The following is an 18,831-nucleotide window of genomic DNA, read 5'->3' as shown; positions in this document are numbered from 1 at the left end:
GCTCTTTTAGATAGCATTTCAAGAGCTGACCCTCAAAAGGTTGTCGGTTTAAAGAGCTTGTCAATGAAGAAAAGGGGTTTAAATTGTGTGTTGAAATTGCTCATAAAGCCTGCATGGACAGTGCAGGCAAATACTAGTGGTAAGTGAGAGTTTCAAAGTCAATTTATGTCTGAAATACCCCAGACAGCAGATGATGAGGCCAGCTAATTTGCATGGGAAGGAACCGCAGTCAGAAAAGGGATTCCTCTTTTAATAAAGGGGGACTAAAGTCCCAGGAGGCTTGCCATCACCCTGCAATCTCTAGCCATATGAAAGGCTTTCATATGGAAAGACTGGAGTGACCTTTCACTATAGACTGCTTTTACCAATTTACATCCTAAACAAACTTTCTTCCTTGAACATCGTCAATATGGAATCCCATTTCTAAGAATTCATTAACGTGCCTTCCTAAGAGGCTACAGCATCAGGGGAGTGAGGAAAAGGGCTTCTCTCTTACTCTTCTCACCAGTGCTAAAGTTCTTAACTGCAGGGTTCCAGGGATTCAATACTTCAGGGAACAAGACAGGAACAAGAATCAAATTCATGTCTCTCTTGTAAGAACAAAAAGCAGTAACCACAAGCCCATCAATGCAGTAACAGAATAGATAGATCATGGAATTGATAGATAATGGAATTGATAATAGATCATCGTGACAGAGAATGGAATTTGTGCTGTGTGCTAGAACAGCTTGGAAGCACAGTAAAAATGGTATGATTATTTAAATGAAAGACCAAGAAAAAGCCAACTAGTGGCAACCTGAGCACTCAGTAAAGCAAAACAAAATACCATCTCCATAATTCATAAAATCACACAATAATATCCTAAAATAATGAAATAGTACTTACAGAAGAAATATTAATCTAATAAAACAAATACTGTAGAGTTGAGAAGAAAATTCATTTAACCTAGATACTATTGTCAAATAGGTGGCTCAGCAAGTGGCTTGAATATCGTCCTATCTCCTAGCATAACTCTTCATGGAAAAAAAACCATGAATTTTTTTAGAATAGTTTGCAGGCAATGAATTTTTCTTTTCGAGTTTAAATTCATGTGACACAATTGTGAAAGAATAAACAAAACATTGTATTACTAATGCCTGTACTTAAAATCCAGGGAGGACTCTAGCAACTCACACACTTGATCATGTGCAACTTTGCTTTCTTTGGCTCAAAGAAAGAAGAAATGAATCCTAGGTGGAATACTCTGAAGTACAGAATAAAGCTGGAGAACAAATCAGGACAGTTTAAGTTAGAATAGCCTGGAAGGTAGACTGCGGAAATTTTCCAGTGGCTCTTTCTTCATCCCCTGTTTCTGAAGCTGAATTTTTATTGATTTGCAGGCTTCCCACAGCTCACACCTGTAGCACCTTGGGCACAGGACACAGTTGTCTTTTTCCTCTCACCTAACACAGGCTACTTGGCTGGTAGCTGTAGACATCATTAAACTGTTTGCTGAGAAGGTCCTAAAGGATCTGGGAAAAGCAGGATGCTTCTCTATGTTCTCAACATGTGAAGATGCCAAGTGACATAGACCACATATTGGAGCCACTCTGTAAACAAGGAGTGCTAGTCCTTAAAATCAGTGAGATACATAAGTGTGTGCTGACCTGCAAGATGAGTGTCTGTTAAACTGTAGAATTTGATATGTAATGCCAGAATATTGCATGAAAGGGGACAGTCATTATGTAAATAAACAGATATACTGTCAAAAGACTTCTTGCTTAAATATATTCAGAAATTGTAAATGTATGTAGTGTATGTAGTGTAAATGTATGTAAATGTATGATAGTTTTTCTGCATGCATTAAAATCTGTTTTACTGAGGAACACTGCGGAATATGTTTCTATTCCCGGACATTTGCTAATAACTAAGAAGTAATTGATACTAATCAGTGTTAATGCCTGCTATTAGAAATCACAGACTAAATAACAACAGCATTATCCCATACAGACAATAGCCAATATTGTTACAGAAATACAGTTAGCAGCTAGAAAAAATACATTTTTTTTATGTATACTTTCCAATGATTGTCTAATGTGGGATCATTTATGCTGAATCAAAAAGTAAGTAACTTCATAATTACTTAACATAAACACATTTACCGTGACAAACTGGAAAGATATTTGCCAGAAATCCACATACTGTAGGGACAAGAACAGTGAGGGCATAAGAACAGCAAGTAAGTGTTTTAGGACTGGCCAGGCTGAAGTGGGAAGAAGAACAGGAGAGAATGAAACCATCTGCCAAGGGAAGCCTGGCGAATGAGGGCCCAGAGAAAAGAAGCAACATGAGCTCCAGAGAGCAGAGCTTAGTGGGGAAATTTCTAAGAGCTAATTCTACCAAAGTGGGCCGAATTGCCTCCAGTATAGCCCCAGTAAAATCACCTTAATCTATTTTTAGCTCTTGCATTTAGTTAACTACTTAAAATAACAAGAGCACTTGTTAGCTTACTAAAAACTCATGTTTTGCCTTAGCGAGCCTGGGGATTAAAGTCTGAAGAATATTTCTTTTCAGTGAAGAAGAGTGCATGCACATGTGTACCCATGTTTGTTTTGAAAGAAAATGCAGTGTTCAGAGTGGTAAAAATTAATTTGTTCCTTTTTTGATTGCTGTGTTTCTTCTATTAAATGAAAAGGGAAGAAGGACTGAAGATAAGTTATGTTGGAGGTTAGATTTTAATGCAGTAGAAAGAGAACAATGCTCTCTGCAAATGAATATCAAAATAAAATCCTTCTTCAGTTATTTTTTATTAGCAGAGGTCATATTTTAGGAGCGATCACTATATGCCACATAAGTGTCTGATAGAAGCAGACATCTACTGTGACCTTCTTAAGAAATGCTGCAGCATGGGATATCTGTTTTTTGCCTGATTTTAACAAAGAGCCTGAATGGTATCACAGAAAGGAGCATGAATTTCAGTTATCTTCCATCTTCCCTATCAGTTTCAGTTCAAGGCTTAGTTTGGACTTTCTGCCAGATCCTGAGCTTTGGTGTTTTACTCTAAGGATTCAAATTTTGATAATACTGTCTGAGGATTTATCTACCCAGAAAAATTCTACCAAATAAGGTAATAGCAAATCAAATTCACACATGGATCTTTTTATTCAAGCTCCTAAGGTTTTAGTTTAGTCTCAACCATCTCAACAAAAACAGCATTTTCTTATACTAGAAGAAGATTATCCACTTAGCATGTGGCAATAACAGCTACCTGTTAAATTCTATTGATTTAAAATCACATCCAAGTATCAATTAACATCTAAGTATATATTTCTTTCCTTGATATGCTTAACTGCCCAAGTGTGGCTGCAGGATTTAAAAAACATGACATTTTTAATTTATGCAGAGAAATAATACCCAGTGGAGACAATACCAGACGTGTTCAGTGACTGGGTGATATTTTACTAAAAAACCCGAACATATTGAGAAGGAATGAGCAGGACTTTTCATCTGTTTCCAAAAAGGAACCTCAGTATTTTGACATAAAGGTTCCTGTTTCCCAACCTGAAGAGAAACAGCAAAGTTGTCACAAGGAATGACATACCTTTATTTGAAAAAATGACATCCAGATAAAACCTATGGTATATATATTGCCTCAGAACATAATATTACAATAGCTGTCGCAGTTACCCAGATGATTTTATGCTTTCTTCAAAGGCTTCCTAAAGTCTGTATGTTCTTCATGTTTGCTCCTGTGAATGAACTGAGGTAAAAATGTTACACAAAACTTCCAGCATAGTATCTCCAGAAGTTGCAGAAGTAAAATAAATAGTGTAAATTATGCACGCATTCTTCCAACTGGAGTTGAGATAATATTTGTTTGAAATTAACAATTTCAATGAATTAGTAACTAACTGAAAAGTAATACATCATATACTGAAAATGAAGACAGGAAGTAGTATGAGCAATTGAAGAGTTTCATCGTGTGGTGGGTGGTTGGATTATGGAAAAGTGAGTCAGGCCAGCAACTTATCTGGCATTTATTACTTCAGGAAATAGTTAGCAACAAACATGCAGCAACAATTTTTTATTTTTTTTGGTTATGTAATAGAGACATACAGATCTCATTTACATTTCATACATTTCACTATTTTCTGAACTAGTCTTTTCCTGGCATTTACCAATTCTGTGTTCTTATGCATTAGAAATTTGTGGCAAAACATGCTAAAATATTATTAGCTTGTAGTACCCTGAAATTGTCTAAAAGAACATCTTTTTACTTCCAGAAACTGTCAACTGATTTGGAAAAAAATGATCTTTCAAGCTAAATACGCATATATTTTTGCCTGATTAATTCTATTTAAAGCTGTTTAAAAATCATTAAGTTAAAATTTATTTTGGATTTTATGCTTGTAGTTGGGAGGCAAAATATACTATCAGCTATTACATACTTCACATTGAAAAGGCAATGCACTCTATCATCAAAAATGGGATAAATCAGGGCATGGTTTGAGGTTTTTTCCTCTCTGCACCTCTAGCAGCATTTATCTCTATAAGGTACATCTGTCAGAGGTTCCTAGGCTTTCCAGACAAGGGAAAGAGATGCCACTGTGCCATGAGGAGCTTCTGCTGCTGTTCTGGTATGACAGAAGCGTGAACTGCCTGGTGGCTCAGGTGTTACGGGCTCAGAATTCCAGATATTCCCAAATTATTCTGTGTCTGGATACATTGATTTTGAACAATCGCTCTGTTCTGTTAAAACCATATTTCAAATAAATATTTGAGCAAATACAGCTGTTTCCAGATAATTCCGTGTTACGTAAGTCAGGAGAATATAGAGATTTTGTTCATTTGGTGCTCAGCTGTGCGACAAACCTTAGAATAAGACAGGGTATTATATTCTAAAGCTTGATTCTATGTCTTCTCGTCTTGAGAACAGTTAGCAATTGAAAATCAGCATAAAAGGGAAGGATGGGGAAATGATTGCTTCCAATTTCAAGCAATGTAACTCCTACCTAAAAGCTTTGTTTGTCCTGCTCATCTACAATTTGAACACCATTAGTTTCTGACACATGAAAAGAATCCAAATTGAAACTAAGCGTGATTTTATTAGAACCAGTAATACATAAGAAGCCTTAAAAGAAAACTGGAACATGTTATTAATAATAATATGAAATGTACTTTTTTCTCTTTATGTTTATACTCCTCTTAAGACCACAGGAAAACAGTTACCTTAAAGAATACTGACTGAAAACAGTTCTTAATTCATATTTTTTGGTTTTCCAAAGGGATCTCATATGTCAGGCTTGCCAATAAACTTAGGGTATTAACTTTTTTTTTACATTTTTGCTTAAACATGTTAATTATTGTTTACTCACTCCTTCAAAGTCTGCAAGCAGAATTTATTCATAAACAGGGCAGCAATTTCTCCCCAGGTTCTACAGTTAATGTGACTCCAAGTGTTCAACACAAGTCATGTACTTGCCTCCCCAATCTCTTTTTCAATTGTACAGGAACTCCCTAATAAAAATTTAAGCGCATGTTCAACCATTTTGGAAAGTATTTTGACAACATTGATACAGATTCCTAAATTACTCAAAATTTGAAAAATATGTAAGAGATGCAGTTAGGATAATTACTTACTGTGAATAAAAACATGAGTAAAAATTAATAACTTGCAATCTAAGTTCCCTCCCATATCTTCCAAATGCCTATGACAGGGCAAGTGAAACAGTGGATTTGGTGCTAACCTTTTGTGAGAGCTAGAAAGGCTAGAAAGTCATACATATATTGTACATAAAACAAGTGCAGGCTACATAGGACGTAAAAATTGGTCACGGTAATGCAACTTGCTAAATTGCCTTAAAACCCAAAATGCAAATGAACTACACACTACAATGCTGAGAAAATTACATTCTACATGCTGTCCAGACACACATATACATCATTTTGAAAAAATCCATTTTCATGCACTCCAGGACTGCACTGCAGAATGAATAAAACCAAGTGCACTCCATACGCAAGTTAAAACACCTGACCTGCATACCTGTCCGTAAGTAGAAAATGGGAAGAAGCCTTATTACTATATACACTCTCGCAGTATCTAATTTATATATTCTGCTAATCTAGCGGAGTGTTCTGGCTCCCAAACATTCAGAGCATGAACTAAGTCTTTTCTGACTATCCCGAGATATCATGCTGTGCATCAGCAGGACAGTCCTGAGAGACAGCAGGAAATCAGCACTGGTCCACTATGTAGTGCCGAGTGCTAGAGACGCAAATGAAATTTTTGGTACAGTGATTGACTACTCTATACTCTAATCATATAGATTACTTGAGATTAAGTTGTCAGAGGACTTTGGTAATTAGCTCTGTAGTAAGAAAGAAAGTCAAGAGCATACAAAGATTCAACCTTTGGCAGTATCATCTGTCCAGCTTTACTGTCTAAAGCGGGCATCTTAACGTATGCGGTCACCATCAAGATATGCTTTCACGTTCCAGTTGTTGTTTTACTGTTTCAAAGCTAACAGCTGAAAATAAACTGAGAGTAAGCTTTAGGTATTACCCATTGACATAATGCATGATAAAATACACATCTTCCCACTGAACTAAAAAGGAAGACTGCTGTAGGCAGGAGGGACGAACATAGCACGTCAGCTCTTCCTCAGAGTATTCAGTTTAAAACACAAACATTGCTTTATGTGCAGCATTTGGCCTACCTTACATAAAAGTGTAATAAATTGCAGAAGAGGTGAAGTGTGGAAAAAGTATAGAAAAAAACCAAAAACATGAAAGCCCACAATTCTAAACGGAAGTTCGATAAGAAGAATGCAAGTTTGATTCATACTGATCCAGCCCCAGGGTAGGAAGTCTCCAAAAGGCTGGTCCATGAGACCTCAAATCATCAACCTGAACTCTGCATTGGATGAAATTCTGACTACCGCAGACACATTTGAGAAAGGGAAAAAAAAAAAAAGAAAAAAAAAGTCTGAATGAGAAGTGAATAAGCAGGGTGTCCAGAAAGAGTACTTTTCTTACACAGTCAATGTAACTTGGCTACACAAGAAAGAAACCCTAACACAGTATAACAGTAGCCTAAAATACAAAAGCAGCAATATTGGCAGATTGCACTGTAAGTGACTATTTGGACTCGTAACAGCAGGTTATAGTGCCTCTTGCAGATCAAAGCCTGCAGTTCACATTCCAGGATGAAAGGCTGGAAAGGAATTAACACACCCTGACATAACCAAATCACATGGATGTAACTTACTATTACAACGAAAAAAGGATAAAAATTAGTTAGTATAAATAAATTCCTATCAGAAATATAAGTACCTGTCACAAACTTTTTCTGACTTACACAGGAAAATTACCAGCCTGACATGGCCAAATAAGTAACGTCTTTAAATTCCATTTTACTCAAGAAAATGGAAGCAGTCTTCTCCAAAACAACATAAAGTTACAGAACTATGAGGATTACTCTGAGGACTATAGGGACATTAAAATATATACTTCAGCCTCCTCCCTGTAGTGTAATGGAGTCAGGAGATGACACACAAACTTCAGCAACTAGACCTCACATGCTGTTCCTGGTATGCACCTTTTGAAATGTCAGCACGCCAATGCCATTTTAAAAAGGACTGAACAAAGGTACCACAAAGAGATTTCAAAGCAGGCAATGACAAATCAAGCCTCAAAAGCAAATCTAATCTTTTTCTCATTTTAGGAAAGGTTACTTCTCTCTCAAAACCTCTCCTTTCTAAACTCTAATGCAACTTCTCTCATGTAAGCAGCACTAGAAACCTGGGTGTTGACGGACAGTCTCCAATACAGTGCAACTTTAAAACTGCAGATACTGGCCTTTCTGTGAGCTAGTGTCTGTCCTGCGGGGCTATTACTGTTCTCCGCTGTTAGAAAAGTTTGGGTTTTAGCTTTAACTATAAATACACAATACACAACACTAAATTACCTTACAATGGACTAGCATGTCTCCTAATGCAGTGAAACAAGAGAACATATGAAATTTTCCATAAATGTGAACAAAGTGAACTCTCTCTCGAGTTCTATATTTCATTTATTCATTGATAGTAGTTTTTTCAATATTTTCTATAACCCACAGAGGCCTTGCAAAGTCAATCCTTCTTTTTAATAGAAAAATAACATTTCTGAGAGATTTGAATTATGTCAGGAGATAAGTAATTCACAGACTACTTTACGACTGACACATATACACCCAGAGATGCAAGGAGATTAAATCATGTGGCTACTTCAGATATGAACCCATTCTGTGTCAATCTTCCTCCATTTGTTTCTGGAGACTGACACTGTGCAGTGCTCACCAGTCAGAAATGCATCAATCCTTCAGAGAAACAGGAGAGAGAGCTTTCATTTGCATTCACTTAAATAGATGAGATCAGCAATGAATTCCATCGGAAATGAACACTTCTGGGGATGCTGCCTTTATTACCTCTGCAGTGATAAAGGATGGCATTTACAGAATGGTCCTCTGAAAACCAAGTGCGCAAATCATTGCAGGCATATAGTGTAGGTACTAATACAGTTATGTGTATCCAGTTTCTCCACTCTTCTGAAATCAGAATTAGAACTCATAGCTCTAATTTATAATAACGCTAAGTGCTTACCTGGCTGAGTAGTGCTTATATGGCCAACATTTCTGTATGAAAACATACCCCACCAAATCCACAGTTACAGGTTCAATCTCCCCAAATCTTGTTTCCTATAATGTATTTATAATTGCATGCAATTCTGCGTTGCATAATTCTTCAGCTGCCTTGCTGGATTATAGGATAACAATTCCCAGTATCAGCCTTCATTATAAATGGTAATATTGAGTATGCTGAGTAAGTTTAAGTTTAGTATTTTGTTTCAATTTATTGTTGTAAGTAACTCATTCACAGCCTAGCTCAAGTCAGGTAAATGAGCTGGAGTATTTCCTAAATCAGTTTCTCAGACAATAGACTTACATGGATTACTGCTCTTCAGTGGTTTTTTTTTTCTCTTCTTTAAAAATGTACTGAACAAAGTCTCAGTCCTTTTAATATTTTTTTTTAAATCACCATTTTTCAAGGGAGAAGTCTTTAATCTTATCTGATGATGTGCTTAAGGAATCATTTGGGTCTACCATTAAGGTGGTAATATGTTCATCTCTGTTATTTTAGGTGTCAGGCCTTGAATGTAGTTCTTCATATTCTCCCCAAGTAGCCTTACATTGCAAATTATATTAGCACGTTGAAAATTTCCAATTCCAAGAGAAACTGGAAATTTTTTAAATGTCAGTTTACCAATGGTTGCTGTCAATTCATATACTTTTGCAATCCAGTTCCTTAGGTTTCCTTGCTTTTGCAGTCAACTCTAATATATCTTAACCTTCACCTAATCTCTTGCTTTCCTGTGAAGTAGGACAACCTCAGATGTTTCATGAACCCTGCCGTATAATAGATTTTTGTTCAGTTGCTCATCTAATCTCCCTCACATTTAGTCAATGCCATATAATTAAGCATAACCCTCTCTGTCGAACCTTTCAGGTCTACCTGAACCCTTTTTATCTGAAATTCCCGCAATCATTCTAGCCTTCTGATACTCAGTCTTTAAATGTTTATATCAGCACAGCACATATTTCTACACATATCCTTTTTTCCCCTTCTTATCCTGATGTACTATTGCACCACTTCCTGTCTTCCTGTGTTTGTCAACGTGGAATGTATTGAAAAACTTCCTATGACAACACAAAAATTCATAAAATTGTTTTAGAAAACTAACAGAAGTTTCCACTACTACTTGCTGACCAGAAATAAAAATTACAGAAAATATTACATAAAAATTCTAGTATTATAAAGCTGAGTATCTTAGTACATTCAGAAGAAAGGTACTACAGTTTTCACTATTAATAAAGAAAAACGGAACACTTTCACAAAGAATAAGGATTCCAATTATATATATCCAATTGGTCATTTTAATTTATTTATTGTCATTTATCATCATTGACACATTTTTGCTATAAAATTCTTAGAGTAGAAGTGTTAAGAAGTTTTAAAATTGTATTGATTCTTCCTTTCCTGAAGCTCTGACACTTTAAATTATGCGTGCTTAAGCTGTAGTAATGAACACACTGCTATAAGATAAATGGTAAACAAAGACCCCAAATCACCATCTCGGGTAAAAAAAATAATGCAGGAATAAAGGTTATATGATGTTGGTTAAAGAGGAAAGTAGCTATTATTTTCTGTACTTAAACATACTTGCATACATTTATCCGTTTTTGTACTCACGATATGCTGCATACTGAGAAAGATACAAATGAATAGACTGATATGTTAAAGATGCTAAGGTAGTACAGTAAAAGTATTTTATGGGATAATTTGGGATGAGCTGCATAAGAAACAAATCACAAAGTCAGAGCTCTGCTATATCATGCATACCAATTCTATGACAATAAAACTTTTATGTTTCCATCATGCTGGTTTATGTCAAATAGTTAATAGGGGAAAACTCTATTAGAAATGTTTTTGAAGTTTAAAGATGTTTCATTTTTGGTCTCTTTTTTTTATATTGATTCTACTGTAAAACTAGCAACTCTGGTGCCACATACGTGTCTCTTCATGAGAAGTGTAACCTCATCAACCAAAAAATTGCCATCATTTACAGACTTTTTGAAAATTACCTAAAATAAGGTTTAACCTTTTTTATACATTATCACACATATACAGACAAACTGATATGAAGATATGCATGAAGTCCAGTATCTCACAAGAGGACCTAGCTGTTTCTCTGCCAGGAACGCAGCTGTCTGAGATGAAACAACGCTCCCTACATTTCCCCACAACGCCCCCTCTACCACCTGCACTTCACCCTGTAGCTCTAGAGCCTCCTGCAGATCTGTCAGCTTCTCAGTTAGATACAAGAAGATCAGAAAACAAGGAGGTCGTTAGTAAAACAGTACATCATCCAATGAGAAACAGAAACCCTAAGTAGAAGAAAATGTCCGCTCATTGGCAGGTAGAACAGAACTGCAAGGTAACTTAGTTTTCCCATTCTCTTCCCCCTTTATTTGATAGGCTGGGAAAGGAAAAGATTAGAAAGAACAGTTAGTTTCCTCAGCTGGTTTAACACCACAACGGGCAACAGTTATTGGATGGCAACAAGATATCAAAAAACTGCAATTGATTGGGAGAGGCAGAAATGAAAGCAAGAAAAGTGACTTAAACTGTGGGAAACTCATAATGAGAAAAGCAGTACAAGTGAGGAAAACACTGATCAATTAACTCAGGAAAAGCACTGGAAACTGTACTCAGAGGGAATGGGAGTCACATCTGTACTTCTATGGATGGAAGGTACACCATTTCACACTAACAGGAGCTTCCTCAGGACAGTAAGGATTTTGTGTGTGTGTGTGCATGTAAGAGAAAAAGAGAGAAAGAAGAAGAGGGAGAGAATGAGCGAGGGAGAAAATGAGAGGGAGAGAGAATGAGAGAGAGAATGATGGCTCATGGAAAGTCAATGGCACCACGTTCACTAAATCAATGGAGCCAATGATTTACCTGTAAAAAAAGAACAATGTGCTGTGCATATGAAGAAAGTGAAAATTATTTCATTTGTGGGACAGGTACTTCTGCTGCTTTATTCAGTCTAAACGAGGAGAGAAAATTGTATTGCTTTTGTTATTCAGCTTATTACTGATTTTTTTTGTAAACACTTCACATTCATTTCTTCAACAGGCTTTCAGAGGTCATAAGAACACTTCTAGGAATTGTAAATTCATCAAGGATTGCTCCAATGAAATAATATATAAGGAATTATATACCTACTTTTATCTCAATAATTCCTAAAATAATTGTCTTCTTTCTCTTTACGTGTGTGTTGGTGTTATTTTTTTTTAGGATTACCAATGTTATTTTCTTTCATGGGGCCTTTGCTGTCATAATGCAAAAACTCTGCTCTTTTGATTTCTTCTTTCCCTCTCAGCCCCCACCCCAATCAAATCTGCTCCTAACAGGAATAATTCTGTGTATCCTAAAGTACAGAGGTTCAGATGTGATGAAAACTGTAATCAGATATGAAGCATTTAAGTTTCCCTTCCACATTTTCATTTAAATGAGTGAGAAAGATTGAAAAACAAAAATAAAAGAAGGAAACCCACAATGGTTTACTAAATAGCTGTGTGACCTTGATAATTACAAATATGACCATATTACTGATGACATTTCAGACAATCAGAGTTGTAAAAATTTAAATAAGTAAAGTAGGACTAAAGCACAGAAATTATAATGGCAAGGGACAACATTCCACCTTTCTATTGAGGAGATATATTTGGTATACTACCTGCTATTTTAAAATATATTTCCAACAATGAAGTTTCCTTCTCTTCCTTTATGGTTTTATTTTCCAGACATAAAATTCTCAATGTTAAAAAACAATCCACAGACACTCTGTCCCACTTTCTGTAAAATGTTAAATAAATCCTATTTTTACTTGTTTTTTAACACGATACAAATATTTGTTCAATTTCAGTTATGAATTAGAAAATACATAGTCTGTATGGATCCTTCCTTATAAATGTAGTCTACCAGAATAGTTAATACCATGTTTTTCTTTTGGGGAAAAGAGAGGAAGCAGGAAGGAAATACCCCTGTTACCCTTGAACTTCTGCTAAGTCAACTAGGTTTTGGTAATGGTGTGCAATATGCTAATTTCACCAGAGCATTTTAGAAAGGTGATGAATGAAAGACGTGGGCTGACCCTTCCTTTACTGTCATGATTTACAAACTCATAGAAGTTATTACACTCCAACAATTACAGGTTTTTGAAGTTTTTTCTTACACATTTTCCCTCCTGCAACCTAAAGCAGGATCCGAATAAAAAAATGGACAGCATTGTAAACATATGAATTGGATTATACTCATGACAAGGGAGAAAAATTCAACAGGTGCCTGTCTAATGCAAGTATTCAGGTAGAAAACAAAAGCGCATCTAATAGTAGTGCAATTTTCAAGATAATTTCATTCTGAAACACTATATATGTCTCGAGAATAACTACAGTGGTTTGCCGGAGGAGTATCTTATCACCATACTGTATTTTCTGCAAAGAGTATTGTGGTTTCGCTATCAGTCCCACGCAAAGCAACTGCTCTTTCAGAAATGGATTTTGTAAAATTCACTTAATGGCCTCAATGTAGTGAATTTTAACTGCCTAAGAGAAATGAAGTTAAAATAAAAAAATTCATCTGCTGCCTGAACATGTTCTCACATATAAGAAAGCAATAACAACCATAGATGGAATGGAAATTAATTCAATAGACTCCCAACTTACTGAAACGGTCAGCAAAGTGGAAAACAAAAGAAACTCACTTTTAGAAATTTGGAAATTATTCTAAAAAGACAACACAGGTCATTCAGAAATATTATGAGTCAGTAAGACTCCTATCATAATAATGGCACCAACAACCCTATTCCAGGGAGCCGTGAACCAGATTTAGCAGACAACACAGAATTAACCTACGTACCAAAACCCAGATACTTCTAGAAATTAAATACAAATTTGTAGAGAGTGCATACCATAGAAAGTTTGCAAAGAAAACCCTGTCACACTTCCTCTTCGACCATCAGCACACCAACTAAAACACATAAAAAATGTCATAAGAATTCAGAAGGTACGAGCAAAGTTCAAGGCTGTCCTAGATGTTGCAGCCCCCTCAAATATGGCCCATTCACTTTCTGGAGTTACCAAAATACTTGAATAATTTATCCCTTATTTAGCTATAGTTAAATCTTTTTCATAGTCTCCTACTTCCAGGAAAAACTTAGCATAAAAAGAATAGAACAGAAATGCATTTAAAAGCAGAATGGAAATGTGCTTCTGGGCTCCAAGATCTAATTTATTAACACTTTTAGATCTTGATCTGCCAGAACAATTAACGAGCAGTGTATCCTTTCAGATATGGAAAATCCATAGACCTGAGCTGAAGTTGAGTATGACTGAAGTTCATACTAAGTATGACTGAAGTTCATACTAAATATGGCTACATGGCATTTTTCATGTTCATTATGGGCATCTAATACCACAAGGCCCACCACGAGTCTTGGAAAAACTTGTTCAACATGTAGAGTCTCTGTTGTCACATACAGTGAGTCTGCAGCCATCAAAAGAAGCAAGAGTGGTACTGTTTTCCACTCATTTAGCCAAGTCCATATTACCTGGAAACACAGATGGCATATCTAGATTTCCTTTATTATTATAATATACCTAAGTATTCTTCAGCTAGTTTTTTCTGTTTTGAAGAAGTACAATACACATCTCTTCCAGCTTTACAAGTAAGAAAAGATCCACAGATCGAACAAATATTGACCAAAAATAGTGATTTAAATACACACACGTAAAATCATTTTCTTTCTTTGAATTTCACATAGGATGATTGATTCAGTCAGGATGTCTGTGAGCAAATCTCTCCATACAGCGTTTACATGTGCAAATGTTGGCTCAACGGTATTCTGTAACCCACAAAATTGCTGCATATCAAAGATGTTCCCATGAGTGATTTGGTATCCTATATACAAAACTGTAGGTTGTTAACAAAAGGCACTACTTGTTGTGTATGTCAAAAGACCCATTGTAACCTTCTTGTCACAGGTTTCTATCTAAAGTTGAGCACATGGGGGGTTTTTGCTGGTTAGAGACACCTTTTGCACTATGTCACCTGGTTTCTCCTTTGTATCTTCAGTAAACAGGAACAGGGAAATTCAAGAACTGATGGAAGCTCTACTGTACTCAGCTGTGCTTAGAGAGTAAGAAAGTCGCCATACAATTAAGTACACAAAGTCCTTCTTTGATAAAATGCAATGTTCCATTGTTCAAATACCTGTTTCTGATAAAAAAAGTTGTTCGCTGAGAACGATGGTATTAATGATACCCTATTTTCAAAAATATTTAAAATCTGAGAGATATAAACTGGGACCTCTAGTCACAAGGTGATCTCTCTGTCTTTGAGCTTTTCACACAATAGCACTGGAAAGTGCTTTCAGTAGAACCAGGTGCCCTCTGGATCAACCTCTAATGTTTGCTATTCAGAAACTCTTCAACAACGAAGCATACTCTTCTGCCAAACTGCAGCACACTAACAGTATTTATAGCACCATTTCTCCCTTACCGCTTCTCTTTTCCATCCTCTGTAGAGATGATCATCTATGGTGCTATTCCCGTTATGTCATTCCTTTTTATTCATTTTCAGTTATGCTCAGCAGCTCACACTCCAGTGTTTAATAATACTTCTAATCATGTTTTTTTGTTTCTTGAATGTATGTATAAATAATTCTAGGAAAGCACCTACATGGATGGATGCAGTCAAAGCCAAATGCATGTGAAGCCTATGCCCCAAGCCTCAAGCCTATGCTCCAGTCAAATGCAAGCTAACTCTGATTTAGAAGCTGTCTCAGTGGAGCACCACACTACAGCTACCAAGTCCTGCTACTAATCACATCCTTAGTCTTTTTCTGTTTCAAATAACTGTTTTCAGTTATTTCAAAATTTTCAAATACATTTACCTCACAGAAGAAACACTGTCAAAAAGAAATGGTACCGGACTGGGAAACAGAAGACTTAATTCTATCCCTGTTTTGCTACTGACTGTGAACGAGCCAGGCTACTGATTCCTATCACATCATTTGTCTGCCTTATTCATTTACACTGTAAGCTCTGCAAGGCAGGGAATATCTCTTACAAACTGTTTGCAAAAAGCTTCTTCACACAAAGGGATTTTGAGTTCCCCCAGAAAGGGCAAGCCTGTACTAATATAATACTGCTTCTATTACCAGTAGTAAATTCCAAATCATTTGCATTGAGCAAAATTGTGTATCAACAAATATTACATATTTTGATTCCAGAAGGCTTATTAACTAATTTTGCCATTCTTGGAAGCAAGGACAATATTGTTGTAAGCAGTCATCTCCCGTACAACACTTCAGTGTTCCTGATACACAGCTACCTCCTGTTTATTCCTCTGGTGACTCTGTTGTGGTTCTGCTCTTCTTTCACCCTTATGATTGCCCCAAGAAGATCCTACCACCGTTCTCATATGTTCGTGACAGTCTTCTGAAAGAATTCCTATTTTGGGTGTCTATTAATTAATTACTTCTATTCATTCAAAGCGAACTGTAGTCAGCAGGGAGCTCTTCATCATTCTTCGGAATATTTAGCACCCTTAAAGTGACACCATTTGCTGCGCTTTTAGAAAGCAGCTTATTGCTCTAATTCCTTCTCATGAGATCCAAATTTGCAGGTCTCATTCTTCATCCAGTCATTACCAAACTTTCCTTACCATGGCTCTAATTTCACTACTTGCCCCTCAGTCACTAGCTAAGATACTGATCTCCCCTGTGCGCTGTTGAATCAGTGTCTAATCTTCCTCTCTTTTTGCAAGGACAAAACACTTATCTGAGGTACCAAATTAAATGTCTCCACACATATTTCACTTCTATCCTTCCTACAGTTTTTTACTGTTGTTGTTGATATCAAATTACTTATTTCAGATCTTAGCTTGGCACTTTTTTTTTCTTATAATAATTTCTCTTTAATGTTTGTCCATTCCAGCTTCATTTCTTTTTTACAAGTTTCAACTACCATGAAAGATTTTTCCTTCTCTCCAAACAGGAAAACAAATGCAGCTTTCACATTCTCAGTTATGTTTTGTATCAGCTGCCTGGGATCCTAAAGTAGCTGTCAAGCCAAATCTAGTTGTTCTGTGAGCTGTGAAACCAATAATGTTTGCTATCCCAGGCTATTTCCTGTATTCCTGCCCCATGCTCCTGCAATTATCACAGCTTTTCCCATGTCCTTTATAATCTCATTATCTGTAATACTATCAGTCCTCCTTCCTGTCCTCCGGATTCTCCCACAGTATCTTGGGCAAATAAGTTCAGAAGTAATTTACAAAAAATGGAAGAACATGGTCTTACCAGAAATTCTACATTACCATAAAATAAAATAACTTAAAAGCGTCAGCTGAGTACAAATCTATGTTGTATTTTTCTTATTCTGCATGCAAATCTGTAGGTCTAGAAAACAAGAGCTAATTAATTTGCTCCTATGTGGTGTTAACTCTGAAATTACAGATGCAACATAAATGCTAGTAGTTAGTATTTCACTACCACTCAACTTTTACTAGCATTCAGCTGCTTATGCAAAAAGCCCCAAATATCCTACCATAGGAACTCAAACACCTCAAACCCTCAACTGTTCTTCTTGTGCTGACAAATTTCCACAATAAAAAAATACACATACACAAATATACGACAGAAAAAACTGCAAACACAGAAGCAGAGTAAAATATACTTAATTAAATAGCAAGAATAAAAATGTAGTTGATACACCACTGATGATATTAATCATTGCGATGTTTAAGATACTTAAATACAGAAGTATGGATTATACCATCTGAAACAGTTTTTGAACTTCTTACCTGCTTTAGGAGCCAAGAGTCAAAGCAGTGAGCCTAGATCCAGTTTACTAAATAATAAAAAGTCTTGATTACACATGGTAATTCTGACATTCCAATGAAATTAATTAAGTCATCAGCAGGCCTGTATATTTGGAAAGCAATTTTTAATTTACCTTGGCAACAGATTGTATGTTGTAGCCAATAACAAATTTGGTTACAAGTATAAAATTGAGCTCAAAATCTGTGTTTCATGCTGACATAAAATGGCAGTAACACCAATACCTACAGTTTCCCAGAAAATGCTAAGTGGTTCAGAAGCGCCTGGCAGAACAACGCAGACACCCAAATCTAGCAACTGGCAACTGACACCTTCTAAAATTCAGATTTTATTTATTTTTAGCCTTACATTTTCCTGTACATGTTTTCACATATAAGTAAGTGAAGCACATTGCCGTTTATGCCGCGAATATATGTATCAACACAATCCATAGGTAATGCATTGGAAAGTGACAACAATTCGCATTTCTGCACCTACCTTTGTGTGCTGAAATTCCCCAAAACCCTTTGCAAAGCAATAAACATCATACCCATGGAGACATAGCGATAGGTCATCAATAGAGTAGTGACTTTCTGTATCAAGGCTTAGCAGCCATTCTAAGTATAGCAATACTTCTGAAATATGAGTGACAATTAATGTGAAATAATTCTGCCTGGGAGGAATCTTTCATATAACCACCTGGACTGGTAACGGTAGCAAAGACAACAAGGAAGAGAAAGTTGAACCTATCCTTCCATGCTTACTACTGCTCACCACAAATGAACGCCTCTCTGCCTTTATTGGAGAGAACAGTTAGCCAACCTTCAGGAGCTGAAATTCAGGTACCTACTTAGAGCTGCTCTTGCATGCTCCCTGCTCCTCTCTCATCTTCACACGTTTATGAGTGCAGTGGTTTGGAGTGCGCTTCTGTGCGCATTCTGATCTGGAACCATCCCTCCAGCCACACATTCACCTGCGCATGTGTGCAGGAGCCCACGGAGCGGCAGCAGCCCTGTAGCTATCCTCCAGGGGTCACAATTGGGTTACAAATTCTATAAAATTTGATGACTGTGCAGCCTGATTTAGAGCAATTTATTCACATCCTTCTTCATTAAGATTCAAATGGAATAAGTAAGATAGAAATTGAACAGATACAGAAATTTTGCATGGCTTGCTTCTGTAGTCAGTAAACATTTATTCACTAGGCACAGCTCTCTCTTATGCTCTCTCCTTGTATTCTCTCTCTTCCCCTATCCTTCCTGCTTGCTGTTTTAATGCATAATTAAGAAGGTCAGAATTAATGAAGCAGTGTGGAGTAAAGTTCAAGGAATCCCCAGGCACTATTTATTCTATTAGATCTCAGGCATGAAT

At 36.4% G+C, this 18,831-nt stretch overlaps 1 protein-coding gene across 2 annotated transcripts in view; it reads right to left on the bottom strand.

The window, feature by feature from the left end:
- The window catches only part of PRKN (parkin RBR E3 ubiquitin protein ligase), a 781,894-nt gene that overhangs the window by 604,837 nt on the left and 158,226 nt on the right, over window positions 1–18,831 (bottom strand). The gene's annotated exons all lie outside the window — the stretch shown is intronic.

The sequence above is a fragment of the Rissa tridactyla genome, chromosome 3 (genome assembly GCF_028500815.1).
Source record: "Rissa tridactyla isolate bRisTri1 chromosome 3, bRisTri1.patW.cur.20221130, whole genome shotgun sequence".
Classification (NCBI taxonomy): Eukaryota; Metazoa; Chordata; class Aves; order Charadriiformes; family Laridae; genus Rissa; species Rissa tridactyla.
This window is presented reverse-complemented; position numbering and strand designations above follow the sequence as displayed.